Consider the following 23,669-nt stretch of genomic DNA (forward strand, 5'->3'; position numbering starts at 1 on the left):
TGTAGTAGCGGGTTGCCTCGTTCAACACCATGTTACGCAGGGAGGCGTGCATGCGCTTTGGAAGACACGAGAGAGAGAGAGAGAGAGAGAAGAGAGAGAGAGAAGAGAGAGAGAGAGCGAGAGAGCGCGCGCGGCGGGGGGAGGTGGGGGGGGGGGGAGTCTCATCTCAGACCAGTACAGGTAGACCTATCTCTCAGAGAGATTTTGTCTGAGATGTTAAGGCTTTATGGCCTATATGACAATGTCCAGAAAATATTCTGTGCCAGGGACCACCATTATATATATATATATATATATATATATATATATATATATATATATATATATATATATATATATAGGCCTATACAAAAATTGCCAAGATTTAAAATAAACAAATAAAATAAAATAAAATAAATAGCCGATCTACAAGCTCACAATGATTACGTTGTGAGAAATAGATGTGCTATTGTTTTTTACAGCCAAAGTAAATATGGTTATAGTGTTCAACTTCATTTTGCCATGCATAAAAAGCCCCTCAAGGACCTCACTCTGAGAAGCACTCCTTCAGAGAGAAAGCCCCCAAAGGTAATAGTTGCCGGGGAAGGTATAGGCTTATACACAAGCTGTCACACACACTAGCACCTGCTGACCGATAACAGCACTATGTCACTTTACTGTGCTGCTCAGAGCATGCAGCACACAGTGCGCTTCATTTGTCTCAGTCGCTCACTTTCCCTAACGCAGTGGTTACACAATATAGGAAATGAAAAATGATGGGAATATACTTGCGACCCATGAAAATGGTTCTGCGGCCCAAAACTTGGTCCCGACTCCCGACCCACCGGTCTGGGTCTGCCTATACAGCTTGCTGGAAACCTCAACAGCCGAGGGAATAAAGATTGCAGATATCCGTTTGATTTGGCCCTTCTAGGAGAAGTGCACCTCCTCCCTGATGCTAGAGGAGGTGCGGAGTCCTTCTGCCGGATGATGCTCATCAGGAGTACAAGCATGCTTCACACAGTAATGCAGTGATTTCACATGCACCAAAGGCCAGTAACAGTGAAGGGCACAATGATTTAATTCATCAGGAGAGGAGACAGACTGATGATAAGCCTATGTGCTTATACGTCCCTGATGTGACTTATGATCAGCCTTTAGTTATAGATATGGCCACCACTTCCCGCATTAAGAATAAGTAAAAGGTTGGTCAGCCATTTTTCCATTATTTTCCATAATTTGATTGCATTGTTGTGTGTGGGTGTGTGTGTGTTGGTGTGGGTGTGTCCCCACTCCCCAGAATATTGATTTGTATTTATGGGGGCTGCTATTCCTAATTGAATTGAGAGAATGGCAGCTGTGCTATTCATCTGCCCAGTGCAGACAGAGTGAACCATGCAGTCCACTCTGTGCCATTCACCTGCAGTGGAAGACCTACTTTGAACCCACTATAGTCTTTACAGTGAAAGCGACCCGAGTTGCAACTGGAGTTTTTCTGCCGTTGTCTCATTCTGCACAGAATCTCTTCACCAGAAATAGTGGATCTACAAGCTCGCAACGCGTAGATCTGCAATTTCTGGTGAATGTTACTCTATAGAGGCGGTGTAAACTCACGTCACCAGGCTTTCCACCTCGAAGGAAAGCCTGGTCTGTGTTCCCATTCATAGTACTGATTCCGCCTTGTGGTTTCCTGTCAGATGACTATATAAATCATTGACTACAACATGAAGAAAGTTACCATCGGCTCCCGACCGGATCATAAACACGAAATGGAATGCTGCCCATATAGGGGTGGTGGGGTGGGGTTCAAGACAACTCAATTCCACAATCTCTGAATTCTACAGGGAATTGCACTCCATGAAAGTGGAGAAAGGAAGCTGTCATCCGTTTGTCATTTCCGTTCGAGTCCCAATCCTGACCGCCTTTGCTACGTGTCACTACCCAAGTCCCCATCTCTCTCTCCGCATTCCTGTCAAACTAAAGGCATAAAAGGCCAAAATAAAGCAAAATAATAATAATAATAATAAAAAGAAAAAGATTATATATACACACATATAATATATATATATATATATATATATATATTACTGGGTAGCTTTAACCTACATTATCATTTATTGGTTATGTGCGTTTTGTAATAGGACTTATAAATGACTAATTTGGTGAAAAGCTGGAGGTTGCACGATGCAAGGCTCTCAGTCAAATATGGTCACAAATGTTCTTTCCACTAATGAGTCAGTCTCTAATGTGTCACATCACACCCTTGTTCGTACTCACACATCATGTATGCCCAGTTGCCCAATACACACACACACACACACACACACACACACACACACACACACAGTAACTGGAGCATTTTGGTGTTGCAGGGCATTGTGACATGACAGGTTTAAAGCCCCATCATCCTTAGTTGCACACCGGTGTTGTTGAACACCTCAATAGTAGTATGTATGAGTATAACTCAAGCTTTAGTCTCAAACTTGCACATTTCTGTCCCTCTAGTAGTGTCTAGTAAGATACAAGTTACTTTTGCTGGCTCTTTTTAGCTGACTTTGCTGGTCTAGGATCACCTAAAATACAGATGGAGACTCAAAGCATGCACTTCTCCAATCTCTCCTTCTCCCAGGATGTGGTCCCCGCAGGTTTCAAGATGTCATTGTCAACCATTGTGCCCATCCCCAAAAAGACCAAAGTGACACGACTGGAGACATGTCGCTCTCACACCGATAGTTAGCAAATGCTTTGAGAGGCTGGTGAGGGAATACTGTAAATCTACGCTGCCTGCCTCGCTGGATCCGTGGCAGTTTGCATATACCCCCAAAACAGATCCATCGATGACGCCATTACAATTACCAAGCAACTGAAGGACAAATATGTACATACTGTATGCTATTTGTGGACTACAGCTCAGCATTCAACACCATTGTCACAGCGAAACTTGACTTTACAAGTTACTCTGAGTACACATCCAAGAGGATCTCAAATGGGACTCACACACCACAGACGTGAGGAAAAAGGCCCAACTGTGACTGTACTTGCTCCGACGCCTGAAGAAGTTTGGAGTGGGACACCGCATCCTCAGGTTGTAATACAACAAACAGCTCAATTGAAGGTATCATATCAGGCTGTGTCACGGCTTGGTATATGGGAACTGTACTGCCCGAGAAAAGATGCGTTTGGCGGAGCGCATAATGGGAGGTGAGCTCCCCGAGCTCCAGGGACTGTACAACAAACGGTGCATAGCCAAAGCCCAGCACATCATCAAGGACATGCACTAGCACCACTGTTCACACTGTCACAAACGGTTCAATCCCTCACAATGTCAGCGGAAGGGCAATGGGCCCTACCGTAGTATCAAGAACGTAAACTCTTCCTGAACCTACTGTGGGACTAGTTGACCACCCGCGGACTATACACACCTTAAACAATGTTGTGGCTTGAATAATGTCCTGCCGATTAAGCATATATAATGCACAGTACACAGCGGCTGCTACAGTATGCTCACGCACCTATATATACAGTATATAATCTCAGGTACTATGTGTACATTTCTTGTGGAAAAAGAAACCCTTTGGTTGTACGGCTGTACAGCCAGAAAAATAAGCCAAGACTCTATGGTTGTGCCATTTGTGAAACTAGCTGAAAATATCTGAAAACCCCTTACTTGTATTGTAAATAAGATAAGAGACCCTACGGCTGTGCCGTTTGTAAATAAGCTAAGAGTGTGCCGTTTGTGAAACAAGCTTTTAAATATCTGAAACCCTATACTTTTACTTTTTTGTTTTCTTGGAAAAATAACAGAACTAAGCACAAAAACAAATTTCACCCAATTTAAAAATGTGACAAGGCTGATTCTGAACATTTTAGCACATTTAGAACATTTGGCTCAAAACCTTTTCTTTTTTTGTTTTGTTTTTTTGTTTTTTTCTCTCTGTCTCTCTCTCTCTCTCTCTCTATTTGAAAGTACTTTCAAACAAATAGGAAGCAAAGCCTTGAATGAACTTTCTCACAAGTTATAAAGAAAGGCAGCATTTGTTAGTGTTATGCTTAAGGGATTTTACACTATCATCTTTCAGCATTGGTTTTCAGGCTGTCATCATGGAACAGTGGTTTTGACAGAAATGGAAAACTCTGAGCCATGTTTTCTTAGTTAGATCTGAATTATATTCTTCAGTATAATTCTACTGCCATTATGTTCATGCTCTGTCTGTCATATTTTAGCTTCTATTCAAAGCTAATACCATGTGCTTTTTAGGAGGATAATGACTGATTGCTATGTATAGTCGACTTCTTTGTGAAGGTGCCATCCACTTCCCTGAAGGCCTGTAGTTTCGCTGCTGCATATAATTTCTTCTCTATTCTATGTAGACTAATGTAGAATGCTATCATAGCATTGTAGATTGAAAGTATTCCATTTTTAAAAGATTTATTCTTGGCATTTGTATGCTTTATTTCAGATAAGTCAATGTAGAGACATGAAATCAAGGGCAGAAAGAGAAGAATGCGAGACAACCATGATGTGTCTTATGCTCAATTGATTTCCAGTGTTAAACTGATTTCAATTATAATTGTACAATTATACTGATTATTCAATATAACTATATTTACTGTGTATATAGCGTATATGGAGCTCTTCCTCTAATCAAGATTATGACCGCGGGCTATTCCTTTCATCAAGCCTCATGACCTTGAGAAGAACACCTGCTTCAAAGCCTTTCTCCATCCAAGAAATATAGCCTAACACATACGCCGTACTGTATAAGTCATGCAAGGCCTATCTATAAAACGGTGCCTTTCTCTAGATAATTGCCTGCCATCTCTTCATAGACGAGAGCCTCCATACAAGGGGGGCTGACTCAAAACTATTATGTCTTGATGACACAGGAGAGTGAGGGAGAGAGCATTTCTCCACAACACTGATTTCAGCTGAATTTGGGGACATACTACTTTCCTATATGAACGCAAATTCAAACTAGAACTGCACTCTGTCGAGTGCCTACTTGCGCTCTCTGCTAACAGAGCGCGCAAGTACTGTCGACCGCTACGAACTTTCAAATCTCAGCCTCTCCGTAAAATATTGAAATTAAATACTAAAGTCGGGTTATAACTGGCTGTCAATGGTGACGTAATTACGATATGTTTCAATATTGGTTGGGTAACAGGTAAAGTATGTACTGTATGTATACAGTACATGTATGCAAGTTGTAAGTTGAAAGTACTATACTGTGGTTGGCTGGCTTTTTATGTGCGTATGCTTGCCGTAAGTAATTACTGTCACATTACAAGTGTTATTGTCAGTTTTGTTTTGTCTTGGATAGTGTTGTTGTTTTTTGTTTTGTGTACTATGTATGTATGTCTTGCATTTAAAAAAAATTGACAAAACCCAATAATAAGAAATAACAATCTGTGAAGCAGCCTCACTATAAGCCTGAAGTGAAATGTACACTTTGTCGTATGACAGCATCGCTTGCTCAAAAGAAAGTGTAAAATGTTGAGGCAATACAGTACATCGCCATTGCACGACAAAGGGTAAATTGACAATGCATGCACTGTGCACTGCTCTTTAGAGGGAACTATTTAAAAGCGCCATGGGAAAACATTGGCTCCGTGCCAGTGTCTTTTACTGCTCATTAACAGTCTGCCTGTACGGTTAAGCCTAAACCTGTGCTCCTGCATCTACTGTCCTAATTTGATGACAGTTTCTCTCTAGTGGGAATACACCTGTGGTAGGCCATGTGGCCTCTTGTAATGTGACAGTAATCTTATTATTGATAATGCCGTTGTCTGTTGCCTTAATGGATGCTATTACCATAGTAATTTCTCCTCGTGACATACCACGCATTACTGTGTACTAGGCTGTTTTAGATAGCATTATCTGTCATGAGTTGACTAATTTGTCAAAAGGGGTCACAGAAGTAATTTCCTTGTGCTGTTTGACCTCACACGGAACAAATCAATCCTGTCTACTACTAGATAGAGGGTCTAATTGGGACGATGCCAACCTTCAGTGTTTGTTATGTTATGTAAAGCACTTTGTTCAACTGTTATTTTTAAATGTGCTCTAAAAATAAAGTTGGATTATTATCACTACTTCAAGTCATGCTGCTCGCCATTGAGAAACACTCTGCAAATCCCTTTATTTAATCCAAGATAATCATAAAAGGATTTATTTCTTGTAGGCCTATTACTCATCAATTGTGTGTGTATATGTGTGTGTGCGTGCGTGTGTGCATGTGCGTGTGTGTTCACATTAATTCTGTTCAGATATACAGTAGCCCTAGGAATATTCTCATCAAATATCTTAAAAGTCAAACATTACTCGCAGGCACTTTAGTGAATGACAATCAACATAAATTTGGATGAGTACAACACTCCCACAACACAAGCTGTTCTTCCTGAGCGACAGGGAACAGACATTAAAACACTTAGATCTTTGGTAGATTCAGAACTTTCTTTTGAGCCTCATATTGATTCAAGTAAATAATAGTCTCAGATCAATAAATTGATCTATACAATTGTTTTACTTTAAATAATAAAACACATTGCTCAGCAGATTCTACTTCCTATCGTTGATTATAGTGACATCATATACAGATGTGCCATTCCAACTCTTCATGCTTTCCCGATTATTTTTCTGAAGGTTTTCTGAAAAAGCACGTTTTCCATGCAGGTTTTATTCACCGATTAGCATTGCTAATTCTACTGCTTTGCTACTGAAAAGAAGTGTCCAGCAGAGGAACTCTCAGGAAATCTGAATATAATTAACATATAACACCTTGGTGAATGACCCCCTTTCTCACTGATGATGTTCTGTTTCTGACAATCTACTGAATTGCCAATGGCAGGACATGTGAAGTTCTCAGACAGCACATCTGTATGAGACACATCTTCATTCATTAAATGTAGTCCACTCTATAATAATATTTGTCCTTACCATGCCACACATCACTGCTGATGCATGACACACTCAATTGGTTATTCATTTTTTTGCTTAAAACAGATCGACCCATTATCCTTTATATTTGAAACAGCGTTTAGTCCCGTTCAGATCAATATATCCACAAGACATAATCAACAAAAATTCTGAAAGAAATTGGGAGACGCTTGTTTAAGTTTAAAGCACTTTCAGACAATTTACCTATTCACTTAGATCAATTTGACTTCAGTTCCAGTTTTCAAAACGTTGTTGCTTGATTCGCTGAAATGTACATGTTCTTGTTTTATGTAATTGATTGTATTTTTTTTACCGAATGGTATACAGACAAACAGAGACACAAACACACAGCCATTCCTAATTAGTATTTCGTGGCCACGAGTTAGTATTTTGTGGCCATGAAATACTAATTCGTGGCCACGAAATACTAATTTGAGATCTCAAGATCAATTTTCCCATGGCTAGTCTAGTATGGCAGAGATAATGAAAGGATAGTTTTGCAGGGAAGAAGGTATACTGTACCTCATCCCAAAAAACAGCTCTGACACTGTAGTGAAATTAATTTAGCTTCTAAAGTGGTTCCTCTTTCAGAACAATCATTATTCTATGTGGGGGTGGGGGGTGGGGGAAGATAACAGATAGGATCATATGCAGTTATCACCCATCTGGAACCAATAGCTATTCTCTCTGATATACATTTCATTATTTTCTTCATTACAGCCTGTGTTTTATACACCACAGATTGTTTAATGTGTGCACTGGGTGTGTGAGTAACCTGTTCTGAAAGAGAAAAAGAATGATCCTCGCTTCATAATTCCTTTCAGCTCCTGTTGAACCAAGGCCCTTTAGCCCTTATAAATCAATTGTCATGAACAACTGGAAATAAATGCATAATATACTCAAATAATGTGTGTTTTCATGAGGAAAGCAGCCGCAAATCCACAGAAATGTACATCCATGCACAAGCGTGCTCACACACGGCATGCACGCACGCACGCACGCACGCACGCAGACACAGATACAGACACACAAGCCATAATTGCATCAATGCCTGCGGTGCTGTGCTCTGAAGTGTAGAATGTCCACTGTTTTGATTTAATGGCTGACATATGCTTTGACGCAATTACTAGACATTTGTACACTCTCAGAGTTAAATAAGCACTCTAGGATTTTACATTACATTTTAGTGTAGATTCAATCCAGTGTTGCCGTTAATGTATTTTGGTGTTATTTTCTATGCTATGTCGAGCACATAGTTCAGTTGGGTTACAGGGTGGTGAGGGTGGCCTGCTGTGTGTAAAAACTGTCAGTCTGGTTGTCCGGCAGTTTAAGCTTGAAGGGAACGGAAGGCTGATCAACTATGAGGTCTTGATTGATTACATACTGTTTGTTGGGAACTCGGGCCCCTCTGGTGGTCTGTGAGCTCTTTTCCTCTCTACGCCAGTGGTTTTCAAACCTTTTAATTTCAAGGACCCCCAGTTTGCATTAGGCCACGGCTATCTTGACATGTTTCTTTAGCCTGCTGCTGGTATGTCGTAAAACAGGGGTATTCAACGGGTGGCCCGCGGGCCAAATGCGGCCCGTGGGGCGCCCCCCTTGTGGCCCCTGGAACCATTTTCTTTTTTATTTGGGGGGGGGTGTTAATGAAAGTTAGGCTACATGTATGGTGTGTGCGATAGGAAGTGATGAGATTACTATAATGACAGTATTCCTTAAATCATATCCAAGGGCTTTTGGAGAGAAATGAGAGACTCCTGTCACTTTAGACTAGAGCACTGCAAAGGCAGATGTGTGTGTGTGTGTGTGTGTGTGTGTGTGTGTGTGTGTGTGTGTGTGTGTGTGTGTGTGCAGCTGGTGCTTGTTGACGCTCGTTAATGTCAAGGTGGTCAAATTGGTATGTTTATGCACTGTCAAATAGGTCTACATCTACAGTATTCTAAGGTAGCATATACCTGTATCATATATTATCCTGGTCATCACTGTGCATGTATTATTGCTACTACAGGTCGCATTTACTATGAAATCGTACATTTTCAGTCAGTGTATCAGTCAAAATCCCCTTACATGGGAAGGCCCCCATATATGGTGCCCACTGCCCAGGTCTCGTGACATCACGTGACATCATCAGGGATGGAGATCATCAATATTGGCTAGCAACTCTACATCTGATCTCAAACCTCAAACCCTTAGATCTCCATATATGGATATATGTCAGAATCTGTTCTGACATTCCATATGTTGATCCTTCCCCATCCATCCCTTCTCTTCGATGTCTCCCTTTTGACTGATACCTGTCCATTAAAATTCTAGACAAACTTATTAGTGCAGCCACGCCCGGCAGCCGGAAAAGACTAGAGTTCTCAACAGGCCCTACCTGGGCCCTCATCAAACCTTGTACACTCCAGACACCGCCCCCGCTGCCACCCTTAGATCTCCATATATAGAGCTAACCTGACATTCCATATGTTGATCTGACCTCATCAAACCCTGTACACTCAAGACACGCTCCATATATGGCCAGTACATAATTCATTCCATATTTTGATCTGACCCCCCATGCCAAAGCGCCAGCGCTCGCCCAGCAGTCTGCCGTCACCCAGGCGGATGCGTGCACGTGACCTCGCCAACTTCTCCCCCTCAGGCGTCTTACTATATATATATATATTATACATAAATGCACGCTGTGCAGCCCCCCCACACAAAATCATACTACAGTTGTGGCCCCCGGCCTAATCTAGTTTAATACCCCTGGTGTAGAACTTAGGTGTAGAAGATATATTTCCAAGAGGCGGTTACAAACAGATTCCAATGTCACAGCAAAAAAGTCTCACTTTGGGCTCCGATTGGTGAATAGAATGCCAGACCAACCTCCCCTGCGGCAGATTTGTCTGGTTCCCAGGCTAACGTTTGGTTTTGCTCTCCCTCTCCCTAGGGTCCCATTTGTACACTGTCTGAGATACAGACCTGTAAGTGTCCATTTGGTTCCTAACTATCAATAATTTAGCAGGGGACCTCCTCAAGGACTCCTGGGGGTCCACAGACCACACTTTGAGAACCACTGCTCCACGCTAGACAGGCCTCCACCCGCGCTTTCAGTGACTTTTCCTGTCAGTGAAAGGTCAAGTTCTGTGTAATGCTATTTGTTATGTCTAAAATCTGTCAGGGCTAATAAAGTACACTTTAGTTTCACTAATACTAAAGAAATGTCGTATCACACGCGTTAATGAAGACTAATGGGTAATGCTGACTGAGATCCCCTTAGGAGCATGAGCACGCACACACGCACGCACGCACACGCACGCACGCACACACACGCACAAGTTGCATGCACTGCATTTTATACTGCTACGCACACATGAACAGTTTATTCTGCAGCAAGCTGTTGAAGGGAGATAAGCATAGGCCATGTCTTGGATGTAGGATGAGAATCACGTCCAAGCCAAGCCTGTATGCATCACTGCCACTCCACAGAGAGTAAAGTCATACTCACTGAGCATTGAGACATTATTATATGTAGAATAATACTTGATATCAAATGTATTCGATTATATTTGACTCTATAATACTCACATACTTTGTAAAGATAGGGCGGGTCTTTATCACAAAGGAACCAACACAAAAGAGATGAATAGCATATTTGAGCTTATTGTGACACTTAACAGTGTCTTTTTTCTCAGAATATTGGCTTTGTGAGGTTCAAAACTAGAACTCTGGAATATTCACTAAGCACTAAGTGAACCATGCCATGTCGTAAGTATTTCACAGGTTCTGGATTTGTATCCATACGCTACGGCTTGGATCAAAACATGGTTCTCAGAACCTCATTTGGGCCCTGCTCAGGAGGTAGCTGGTACTAAAGTGACTTCTACTCACCAGTTGTGACCTCACAACTGGTGAGTGACCAGTTGTGAGGTTTTTGTGAGGCTATTTTTGCCATCACAGAATAATTTCTGGGTTACAATTTACAATTTAGGCATTTAGCAGACACTCTTAATCCAGAGCGATTTACATTAAGCAAGAACAAAAAGCATGGCAATACATCACATACATAAAAAGTAGTTATCATGAAACATGCGTAAGCTAAGAACGTAACAGTGGAATATCTATATAATGAAACCATACATATATACTATACTACATATGTACTATGAAGTGCTATGACTATACATACAATGCAATTCTAGTGCTGTCTACATAACATGCTATAAGTCTGTATCAAATGCTATCTAAGTCTACTATCTATCTACCCTACTATAGGGGGTAGGGTAAGTGCTACGGGCCATGATGGAGTCTGAAAAGGTGGGTTTTCAGACTACGGCGGAAGATTGGGAGTGATGCTGCAGTTCTGACTGCAATGGGAAGTGCATTCCACAGTTTTGGAGCCAGAAGGGAGAAGAGTTTGGGACGTGTGGAGCGTTGTCCCAGCGTTTTTAGTGAGGGTACTTCCAGCTTCCCTGCGTTGGCTGATCTGAGTGCGCGGGAGGGTTTGTAGGGTTCAATCATACATGCAAGATATGGGGGAGCCATACCTTTGGTTGCTTTGAATGCCAGCATCAGAGTTTTGTATTCTGTGCGGGCAGCGACAGACGTTACCAGGGCGTTGTCTACGGAAATAGTTAGCTCCCGCATAGGGCAGGACTTAGCTGGTAAGCTCAGTCTTGTCTGGGTTCAACTTGAGGTGGTTGGAACTAAGACATGGGTTACACTTCATAATCAAAAAGATCCAGATTAGACTTCCATACTTCACAGAGAAGTGAGTTAAGTATCAAGATACTGTGGATCCCACTTCCAATTATTATATTGGCATCCTATTCAGAGAGACAAATGATGAACTATATGCTATAAGCCTGGATCCAGCACTTGTCCCCTCCTCAACCTCATGAACTGGCCAATGCCAGAGGCTAACCAATGTGGCTTAAATACAATATGGCACGATGTCGCCACCCATTGTGCATAGTGCATACAGCCTGAGACAGGGTTCTTTGACAGAACATACGGACCCGTTTACCTTAAATTGGCATATTTGTGTAAGGACTTCTGTTAGATTGAACTGCTGTCACTGTATTCTTTATTTGGATTCCCAGCTTCCTGGCGTCCACACAAAACACATCATAGACACTTGTCAGTTTAAATAAGTTAGACTATTAAAATCCCAGGGATAATTAGATAAACAATATAGGAACAGACATTAAACATTGTACAAAATCATGTTAACATCATTCCAGTCGTGTTGTCCCTTTCATTAATTTGTTTGAGTGAACACAGGAGGCAGAGGGTTAGTTGTTGCTACATGTTCTCATGTCTCTTCCTGTTTTTTGTTCTACTCCGCACCTCTGTAGAGATGATCTTATTCATTATTAATCTTTTTAATGTTTACTTTTTAACGTGTATACAACTATACAACTACACAAGCTATAAAGGGAAACTCAAGTCAACTGGGTGTGAAAGAGAAAGTACTGTATATAGGTATATGTTCTGTTAACTCATTTACTGCCACCATTTATTGAGAAATTAGGACCTAATTCACGCCAGCATTTTTTTAAATTTGAGCTCTTATTTTGAAAAGTCACATTTTGCCTCAACCGGAAGTGGGCTTATCCCTGCCAGCTTTACGTTGCCAAGACAACCTTTGTTTACATGATCGGATCATGCCGGTACACTATAGCCCTCCACAACGTCGGCTCGTGCCGTCAAAGAAACGCTGTTTTGACCAAAAATGCCATCTGGGACAAGGAATAGGAGATACAGGCGATTGAAAGAAATGGATAGAATGGATTCTTATGGCGACGACTATCTAAGATGAACAATCCAGTGCTGTGCTAACAACACAGCTAGCTAACCGGCTAACGTAAGTAGCATTATGGCTCGATCGATCAAATGCACTATAAAAGCGGAATTGCCGAAGGGCTACGGCAATGGCGGCAAGTGTTAATATCAAAATTAGGCTTCAATTGCCGAAGACCTTCGGCAATCGCGGCAAGGGGGTTAATCAATTTTTTTTTAAATAATTAATTGAATGATGAAAGTTCTGGTCTGGCTCTAAGATATTCATAAAGTTCCTACTATGAAATAATTTCATTCAGTGTTTTCCTGCAAGTGACTCAGCATGTTTGTGTTGCAGGTTGGGCTGGTTATTATGGCAGCTGTACAGCATCCTGTCACCAAGGAAATACGCTGTCTCTCTATGTATGTCTGCTAGGTAGGATAACAGGGCTGCCTCTTTCGCACTCCCCTCCCCCCCCTCCTTCTGTCAGGGCTAATAAAGTACACTTTAGTTTCACAAAAATGTTGTATCATACGCGTTAATGAAGACTAATGGGTAATGCTGACTGAGATCCCCTTAGGAGCACACACACACACACACACACACACACACACACACACACACACACACACACACACTCTTTGTAAGAACAGTAACAGTAACAATGGAAAGGGCATACAGAAGGTCAGCTAAGCTAAGGTCTGCTAAGACCCCAAAGTGTTCCCACGTTACAAGTGTTCCCACGGTAAGGTGTTTACCAAATCATCAGGGCACCAACCAGAACAAAGAGGAAATAAGAGCACATAGAATATCAGTAGCAGCATCTGCGACACTAATCAGTCCCAGTAATCAACTTTTATAAATAACTTGTTCAAAGTAATATTTGAAGAGGCCTTGGAAGGCAACAGGAGAGAGAGAGATTACGATCAGCTAATCAAGAAACGACAGGTGAACAGGATGGGTTGTGTGATCTGGGCATGATCACTGGGAAGGACATGAAAGAACACTTGCCATGATGAAAATAGTCAAACAATGGGGAGATAGGCTGCCAACATGCTAACCTTGTCGCATAGAATGAGAGTATAAATAAATAAGGAGGGTCTGAACGACCAGTGTGTGCCTCTATCATATCGTGTGGATACTATATGTCCAATTCTGCTACGCATCTTGCTGAATAAACCCTACTAAGCTGATCTACGTTCCTGCCCGATTATTTCACCTGTGTATTATCATCCCTGCAGCTTCCAAGAGCTAATCTCTCAACAACAGACTCTAAACCCTTCCACTTTTAACAATACAAAATGAGAATCCTTTCTCGTGGGGACTCAAGACCCAAATTCTACTGTGCAAGTGGGACAATTGTCCACACATGTACACAGACAGATGTACACAGTTTGGAGGTGAATTGAGATTCGAAAATGTTCTTTGATAGTAGAACTATACTGTCATTCTTCAGACCACTGCTTCACCTCAGGGCCAATGACAGATCAGTCAATTTACTGTAGGTCTAAATGGAGTGGAACGCACATGGGTATTTACTATTTAATGAACTCCAGTCCAGTGTGCATCATATATGTCACTGGTTCTCAAACCTTTCCATGTCAAGGACCCCCATATTGATATGTATTTTGCCACAGACCCCTCGTGCCAGCAAGAGCACTTACAGGTAGGTGGCTGCAATTCGAAACTGGGCCTATAAAAAACAAAAAAAGTTAAAGTCCCCCCCCCCCCCATTTCTTCCCCACACTGTACACATTTTCCCCTTTTGAATAAAAACTTTGTTCAACTGCTGTAGGGGGGGCCGGTTTAAGTGGTCAAATGTCTGAAAATACACATGAATGAATCAAACACAGATGAAAGTGCTGTCAATGAAGCTATCTATGAAATCTATGAAAAGGGCTACAACACAATTTTATAAGATTGTGTTGCAGATTAGACCAGCTTGCCATTTGTGTTAAAGTTTGGGCCCTTGAAGATTGTTACATCAAGAAAGTCAATCCTTTCTGTGTGTGTCACAAATGTTATCGTTATGGATCTATGATGGCTATTTAACACATCAATGAATTCCAGGAATTCTTCTTTGCTATGTTCCCCCCGTGTGTGCCTGCTCCATCTCTCTCTCAGCTAGGGGGTCCTTGGGCTGAAAACATTGAAGACCCCCTGCTGGCATGGTGAGTCAGAATAGGATACAACACACAAATGTGTGTGGAGGAATAAATTGGCATGACGACTAAATTGGGGAGAAAATGGGATAAAAAGGCACCAACAACAACAGGTGGGTAATGTATGACAGTAGCATTCGCCACAGGGAATCCTTAAGAATTCTCAGGGAGACAGCATGGCAATGGCTTTACTGATGATTAGGACAGCACTGGAAAGACACAATATCTTGTGATTTTCTCTTTTCTCTCCTTTCTCTGAACTCAAAAGGAGGACTCTCGTCAAGAGCACCTGCACTTGATTGCTGTGAGTCAATCAATTGTTCATTCAAATGAGGGCATTTTGAACAACTACGCCTACCCAGAACGGGCAGTCAGGCGGGCACATGCTACTCGAAGGCAAGTGTTGATAAAAAGAACACACTCTTTTGTAAACATTTTATCATACAGGATTAGTCTATAACTATTAAATACTATATTTGCATCATATTTATTTGCATGCAAAATATTCTTTCAAATACTAACTCAGGTCTGTTTAGTCAGGCGTCAACCAGCCATAAAGGATATAGGCATATAAGCTACTGTAGTCTGACAGGCTTACATTATTTAGCATACAGTAACATACATTCAGAAGGGGATCTCTAATCATAAAAAACCACACCTGTGTGAAGTGAGGGGTGCTAATATATAAAAGTCTAACTCATGTTGATTAGGTGATGTAATGGTGACAAAACAAACAATTATCTTTATTGTTTATGGCATTTAATGTTTGTGATAGGGATAAGATGACGTAGATTTTCCCTTCGTGGTCAATGGCGTTTTTACACATTGAACTCAAAACAAACATTAAACCAGGAGGGCCCTCAAAAAGTCTAAGAAAAGGGTCCTACAGACTGGAACTTTATCAAGTCGACGTTGCAGTCGTTAGACGTTCATCAGGACAGACATTTGCACTTTTATGGTTGTCCATGATGCGACGCAACTGTATTCAACCTTTGAGGTGTGCGTCTGCCTTCTTCTAAAAGCATTAACATACATTAACATACATTTTAGTAAATTATCCATGGTTCTTGCAACCCAGCAGGTAGTCCAGGGCCCCTGGGCACTGGCCCCGTTGGCCCGGTCCATAATCCAGCCATGCTCCTTGCTGTATCAGCTTCTACACCATACGACCTTGTGATACACTTCAGTGTAAATAAATTAGATATGTCCCAGTAGAGACTAAAGGGATGTGTGCTCCGTTGCATCTGCGACGCACTGTGATGCTGTAGATCAGCTATTTTCAACGTGTAACAGCAAAGCATAAATCGGGATATACTGGGAAAGTGTAGACTAGAGTGGATTCCCGCCCAGCCTTTTATGATCAGTGCAGGTTTAGCATATACTTTCTGTATGATAATAAGCCATAAACACTAAAGCACTTTTACTTTGCTGTACAACAGCGAAAATAGCCAGATCAGCTATTTTCCTTTTTTTTTGCCAACGTTAGCAATTGTTTTCATTGTTTTACAATGACAATGACATGCCCAAAATAGGGATGCCAGGTTGAAAGTGGAACAAAAAGGAGGACAGGAGGACACATGTTTCTGAGAAAAAAGTAGAAAGCAGCAGCATTTCCAGTTAATCACACTTAAAGGAGCATTCAGTGATTTGGGTGATTTGGAAACCCCCCTGGTCCGCCCCGGTAACAAGATGTTCACATGCACGCACTACAGTGGGGGGGGGGGACGCAACAGGCCAACAGCACACACACCAAGGCCCGCCCCCACTCGATCATGATTGGCGGAAGGCCCCTCTCTATCCTGATTGGATGAAGGCTGGGCCACCTAGCCAAAAACGAAACCTAAGGTTTTTTGACCCGAGGGGTTAACTGGGGACAGGGAAGAACTCCTTATATGGTCAGCACATTATAGTAGGCAGTGTAAAATTGCCCGAGGGCCAAGGCTCCAAAAACAGTCAGTGATGCTTTTTGTCACTATTGCTAAAATAATACTGGACAAAAATACAAAATAAAGAACTCAAAAATACTTGCAGCTCTCTCACTGGGCTGTCAGCATGTTGCCTGCCCGAGCATAACTGACCAGCTCTGCCTGCAGTCTCCCTTTTATAGGAGAGGATCCTACCACAAACAGAGAAGCAATTACATCTACACAGCGTATCTACAAACTCACAGATATCTGCTGAACATGAATAAGTAACCAAATAAATGGATGTTCTGTTTTAGACTAAACGTAATTTGGGTTTGCCTTCATTTCCAAAGATAATAGAAATACTTTGCTCATCAACATTGTGAAACACCCCTACTCCTCAACAGTACTTGGCACCTCCCCCCCTTCCTAAGCTGAATGGCTGAGCCCTGCTCTGGTTCAGCAGTTCGGATTCAGACAGAAGAGTGCCAGCACTGGAGAGGCCATACCAGTGACAAACAATGAGATAACCACAGGTTACAATAAACTAACCGTTTTCCCTGCAAGTCTGTGTGTATCATTTCATTTGCACATCATTATGAAACCTGAATATCTTGTGAATAAATTGTGAATGCATTCATCAAAAGTATTGACCTTATATCATGATAGGGCCTGTCTGCCCCACTACCCACCGTCTGTGTGGTGTGTGTGTGTGCGTGCGTGCAATGTCCTTAATCAGAGTGTGTGTGTATATAGGCCAGGGCACGGGCTGCCCCGTGACAGGGAGGATTATCACAACAAAACAAAAAAAAGTGATATTTGAATTAAGTGAAATCACTCCTGCAAGGCATGTCCGTAGTAATTTTTGTTGTCTTCAACAACCACAAGTGATGCACTGTGCTGCTTTCCTGGAAGCTAAAAGGGGCAAGTGATTCTTGTAAAAGGAGTTCAACCATGCCTCAAGCCAATTTCAGGCTGATCCAGTGCATCTCTGGAGCACTGGTAAGCTTTAAGGAAGGGCACTGGAGCATCTAGGGCAGTTAAAGATGTTTTAATAGTGTGCAAGTAAAAGAAAAAGGTGTGTGACAGTGTTTAAAATCAATGTCAATAGACCACATCTTTGTCAGGTTCATGACCTTAATGAAGATGTATTGACATTTTGAAACGATTGTAACGTTACATCACACTCTACTAGAGTGACAATGTTTCAATAGCACCCTGCTCTTATAAAGGCTGTCTGAGATGCAGCGCCTTCCTTCTGAATGATTCTTATCTTATAATCTTATCACTGTGATCCTGTACAAAAAATGTCTGAGCCTCTTTCAATGGAAAGTGGAAAGTGGAAAGTGTGAGGATATAACCAGCACTAAGCCAAGCTTACGAACCACTATTGCTTTCTGCAAGTTTGAAATGTGTTTGCTTATTCTCAAACTGTAGTGAGTCCATAAATGTGTGAGGCCAAAAGTGCATTTCTGTTTTTAGCTACCTTATTTGACGAGTTGGGAGTTAGAATAACATAAGTATACTCAACATAACATAAGTATACATAAGTATACTCCGCTATCAAAATGTTCAAGTGGGCCTATGCTGCCTGACCAGTGTTTATCTTTGGAGCACAATGCTTGACTATTTGACTCATTGCAGTCCCAGCTCTCAGACATCAATAATTGTCTCTCCAGTCAAGACTGGAAGAACTGTCAGTAGACTCTGCACAGCATGCCTTATACTTAGTTGTGTGCGGTGTTAGGCTCCAGAAATAGCAGATCTACAAGCTCACTTAAATGGTAAATGGTAATGTAAATGGGTTAGATTCACCCATTCACACACACATTCATACACCGATTGCGGCGGAAGCCATGCAAGGTACCAACCAGCACATCGGGAGCAATTTGGGGTTCAGTGTCTTGCCCAAGGACACTTCGACATGTAGACAGGAGAAGCCGGGATTCGAACCGCCGACCCATGGATCATTGGACGACCTGCTCTACCTCTTGAGCCACAGTCGCCCCTCAACTTATTATAGTTAAGACTAACAAAATAACTTAAAATAGAATAGTTTTCCCTGCATCAGCTATCTTACAAAATGTATGTAATTTGATGTGTTATGCAATACTAGTGCTATATAATAATAGCGACAGTAGGTCGCAGATTACTATGAAAACCTGCAAAGATTACTATGAAAACCTGCAAAACATGTCAGTCATTTCGTCAGTGACTCCATCATACATACATAGCCAGTCGATCGCAATACGTGCACGTTCTGCTTGCACAAGTAATGAATTTAAACAAATTAAGACAAACACGTATACAAGGAAACAAATGTGGTTAAAAGAGTCCATAACTATAATGCCTTGATGGAAAATTAGGTTTAATTGTGATGTAATTGTGTGAAAAGAGCCCTGTCCTCCAACCTCAATCTTCCCCGCATTACACACACCAAACATTCTAACAATCATCTTAATTACATTAATTTGCGTAAAAAAAAAATCACGTGTCACCACTGAAATGCATGTTGGGACGGCAACAGATTATTATTGGCACACAGTTTTCCATGCAACATCCCCTTTGCCGTCCCCACCACTGTGACCCACCATTGTCACCTCCAGCCCCACGCTGTGAGAGACACACACACACACACACACACACACACACACACAACATTCCATCCCCGTCCGCAACAACGGAGACGCAGACGGACAGTCACTTCTTCCTATACCACCACCGAAAACTACAAAGCCATGCCAAAGCACAAAAAAACATCCCTCGGCTATCTTACACCACACACCAAACAACAACGCTTGGCTAAAACAATTGCCATATAAGTTGGACCTTCCATCACGTTTCGATCGACAGCTGCTGCACTACAACACACAACAGGACAATTCCCTCCCAATCAGTAATGTGATCTATTACATCGCATTACCCACACTGTACATCATCATTTGGTGTTCATAATATTCAGAACGGGTAAGGGCTAGTAATATAAAGCAACTGCTGTACACTGTTGACTTCTGGCCAATAATTCTGATTGATGTATGGTGGTGTCTCTCTTCTAATTTGCAAATGAGTTGTTTGTGATTTCTCATTTGGATTGCAGCTCGGATCACCCACTTTATGACCGCTCACTTCAAACACTCTGTTCTGTTTCACACATCTGTTAGACGAATGGCGTAGGGGTGTTAGATTTCACTGCTGCCTGCCATTTAGGCCCAAAAAGATGAAACGCACACACGCGCGTGCATACACGTTGTCATGAGAGTGCATGGAAACAAACACGGAGATGAAGCACGCACGCACGCACGCACGCACGCACGCACGCACACACACACACACACACACACACACACACACACACACACACACACACACACACACACACACACACACACACACACACACACACACACACACACACACACACACACACACACACACACACACACACACACACACACACACACACACACACACACACACACACACACACACACACACACACACACACACACGTGTTTATATTATAGCTCATGGTGTTCTGAATACATAGTGTAATATTTAACTGGTACAATCCAGATTTTATCTGGGTGGACATTTTGGTAATGCTGATACAATAGGAGCTACTGCCCTGGCGCTAATCAAGGCCGTTTTGTTTACCTGCTTTGACCAGTTAATCAAATCAACCAACAAATGATCTTTGTGCCACTAGCCGTTACCATGGTGACATGGTTTGGTTCTTGACTATTACCTGTCCTGTGTTTGATTCTCACCGTTGTTGTGACATCCTGCGATTTCCTCCAGAGGTCAATGAATACTTTATCTTTATGTTAGGTTGCCATTGTTTACCCTCATGGTTTACCTTTCCAGGAACTGTTTTTAATCCCTGCCATTATCACAGCATTGGGCTACGGTGAACCCGCCCACTGAGTTCAATGGACAGGTGCAGGCACCATCCTGGGATAATAGGAAAGCGCGTGAGGTCACGTTCTGCAGTTTTTCCAAAATGTAGTTTTTTTCCCCACTTTATTTTTCTTCTTTTAGTTTTCCCTGTATTCAAAATTTTGCTTTGTGTGCCGAATAGGTGTTCCTTTCATTTTAACTTCCTTTTTGCTGAATTCAAATATCCTTCTATGCGTTTCCTTTGCATAATGTTTGTGTAAAGCACATTGAATGGCCTTGTTGAAATGTCCTCGCCTTACCTTTGATACTCAGGAGCCCTCAGAACTGAACATAAGGTACACAGATCGGATCAGTCAGCCTCCCTGAATCCAAACATTGATAAAAGAGATAAAAGCACGAATCAAAAGTGCAAACACTAGCATGACTGAGAGGTCATTTTTGAGATTTTGAAGTTGATTATCTTTGCCCAAGAAGCTCCATCATCATCCATCATCATTCCATCATCTCAGAAATACGAATGTAAGCACATGTTACTTCTGTCACATTTTACTTCAGTCATGCTAGTGTTAAAAGCAGACAGGAAGTGCCCATTAATGCCCACCAACAAGTGGTTGTAGAGTGCGTCATCAGCATTGATGGAATTATGGTAAAAGAAGAAATAAAAACGTAGTGCTCACAAACTGTATAAGCACTGTTGGAAGAAGTACTCTTTTTTTACTGAAGTAAAAGCAATATCAATATAAAAAAAAATACTAAGTATAATCCTGTATTTACTTGAGTAAAAGTACAAAAGTACTGTCATCAAAGTTATATTACCAAAGTGAAGGTAATCATTATTTCACCATTTTTAAACACTTTTTAAATGTTTGTCAAACTTTTTCAAAAATAGCAGATCTATGAGCTCACAACGTGTCACATCACAACACATTGTGAGCTCTATTTTCAAAGTATACAACAGGGCTTAGTGGGTTAATGTCTGTTTTGTTATAATGATCTAAATCCACAAATTAAATCTGTCAAATGTCAGATTGCAGTGCACTAAAAAAGTACAATATTTAGTATAAAGTATTTAGTATAAAGATTGTAGTAAAAGTACTTGAAATTGCACTTAGTACTTAATTTCCACCACTGTGCATGAGGGTGTTCATACATTAAGATGAATTATGAAAGCTCAACAATACAAACAGTAAAATAAATTCTGTGGGCTTGTAGGGGTTGAAATTTGGAAGATGTGAGTGTTTCAAGTGTGCTTAAGTAATAATTTACAGTAATATACAGAACTGAAAAGCTGTTGAAAAGCAACTGCCCAGTGTAGCAGTAAGGATGCAAGCAAGGATGCAAGCTGCCGTTAACCCATTTAGAGTTAGACCTGAGAACGGTCTTCTAAATCCTGACAGCTTTCTGAAAATCAATGGTTTTTCAATAACTAAAAAGGGGATCACGTCCTGAATAGGTTAAATTCCAACAAGAAGACGACAAAGAAGCAGCGTACATCCGTGCACGCTCATTGCTGTTATTTTCTGAGACCTTCCTTTTCCTCTGAGACAGGCATGTGGAGTCCACCAGAGTTTGTTTGACTGTGGCAGACACAGAAGAGTTTCCTTCGGCAATACGTCTACATTACACTTTTCAATGCCTGTTTATTGTACAGTACTACTACATTTCGGTTGTAAACAAACCATTCACAAAATAAAGTACCGTTGTACACTGAGTGAGTGGACAGGTGAGCTCTGTCCATGGTTCGGAAACACATGAACTGTGGAGCTGTCCAAGGTGCTGAGTAGTACAATGGAAAGGTGACAATGTTGTATAGTATGTACCGGTATGTACAATACAGGGTAGACGGTTTACACTATAACATGGACAGTTGTGACCAATTATCAAGTCCACATTCCAATGATGCATTAGAGATGGCAGATGTGCCTGCAGTTAATCATGCCTGTGTTATAAGTTACAACTTACAAGAATGATGCATGCTGAGAAATGTGTATACTGTAATGGTCACTAATGTATAATCATAAGTCAGAGCTTTCCACATATTACCAGAAAGACATGCGTACATTCGCATCTAGCAATGGTGTGGCCTCCCTGTCCACTCTTGAACTATTGATTGCCGTTGGTGAATGAAGCCTCACAAATCACACCGCAGTGTTCGGTGATGAGGCCGAGCTATGCAGGCTGCATGGCTTCTTGTGTGAATGTATAGTGTGGTGATGGTCTGCCATCGACTCATATGAAGACATTGAAATGGTGAGTACAAAAGTGCTTCACGTGAACAATGTTCCATGAGACTCTGAAAATAACTTTTTACATGTACAGATTTTCAATTACAATCCAACTTTTAACAGTCCGTGTAGCAGAATCTACTTTTGAAGAGACAGATTTACACAGATACTACATTACATACCGGTAAACCCTGTTCTAGACAGTATGGCCAAAGACTGCTATACTGTAGCTACCTAAAGGTAAGTATAATTCAGTAAAATCAGTAAAAGGAACTAGAGGAAATTAGCAGGTAGACTTCTCTCATCCCAGCCCCTTCCATCATTAGTGCGATTTACAGTATGCTAAAACAAGTGATGACGGCTAACTTAGTTGGCAGAAAATACCAACCTGGCTAGTTTTAAGAATGAAGGAACTACTTCTCCCATGAGCCACTGCTCATACCTTTCTAATGCGTCCAGCCAAAACGATCGTTTAGCTTCAATCTTTCAATCACGATGTGTTCTCCACATTGTGATTGAGTAGAGTGCATATTATAAAAAGTGGCAGATGAACTTAAGTCACCTGTGATCAGTGGCCTGGTTCTGTCACGGTTGCAGAATGACTGGCAAAATTGAAAACCTTTCAGAAGCACTATGCACACCATAAGCCATATGCTGAACCACTTCAGAAATACAACACAACAAACCAGATACTTCAAGGCAGATCACAGTAACAAACACAAAATGCAGTGCGTGCATGTGTGCGTGTTATGAGTCCAGTCTTAAGCCCAAACCGTTTTAAACCAGTACCAATAGGGTATG

General features: G+C 41.5%; 1 protein-coding gene across 1 annotated transcript in view; it reads right to left on the reverse strand.

The window, feature by feature from the left end:
* kcnk2b (potassium channel, subfamily K, member 2b) overlaps window positions 1–23,669 on the reverse strand; it is a 109,638-nt gene that overhangs the window by 35,646 nt on the left and 50,323 nt on the right. The gene's annotated exons all lie outside the window — the stretch shown is intronic.

The sequence above is a fragment of the Protomyctophum bolini genome, assembly GCF_963924005.1.
Source record: "Protomyctophum bolini genome assembly, chromosome: 19".
NCBI classification, from domain to species: domain Eukaryota; kingdom Metazoa; phylum Chordata; class Actinopteri; order Myctophiformes; family Myctophidae; genus Protomyctophum; species Protomyctophum bolini.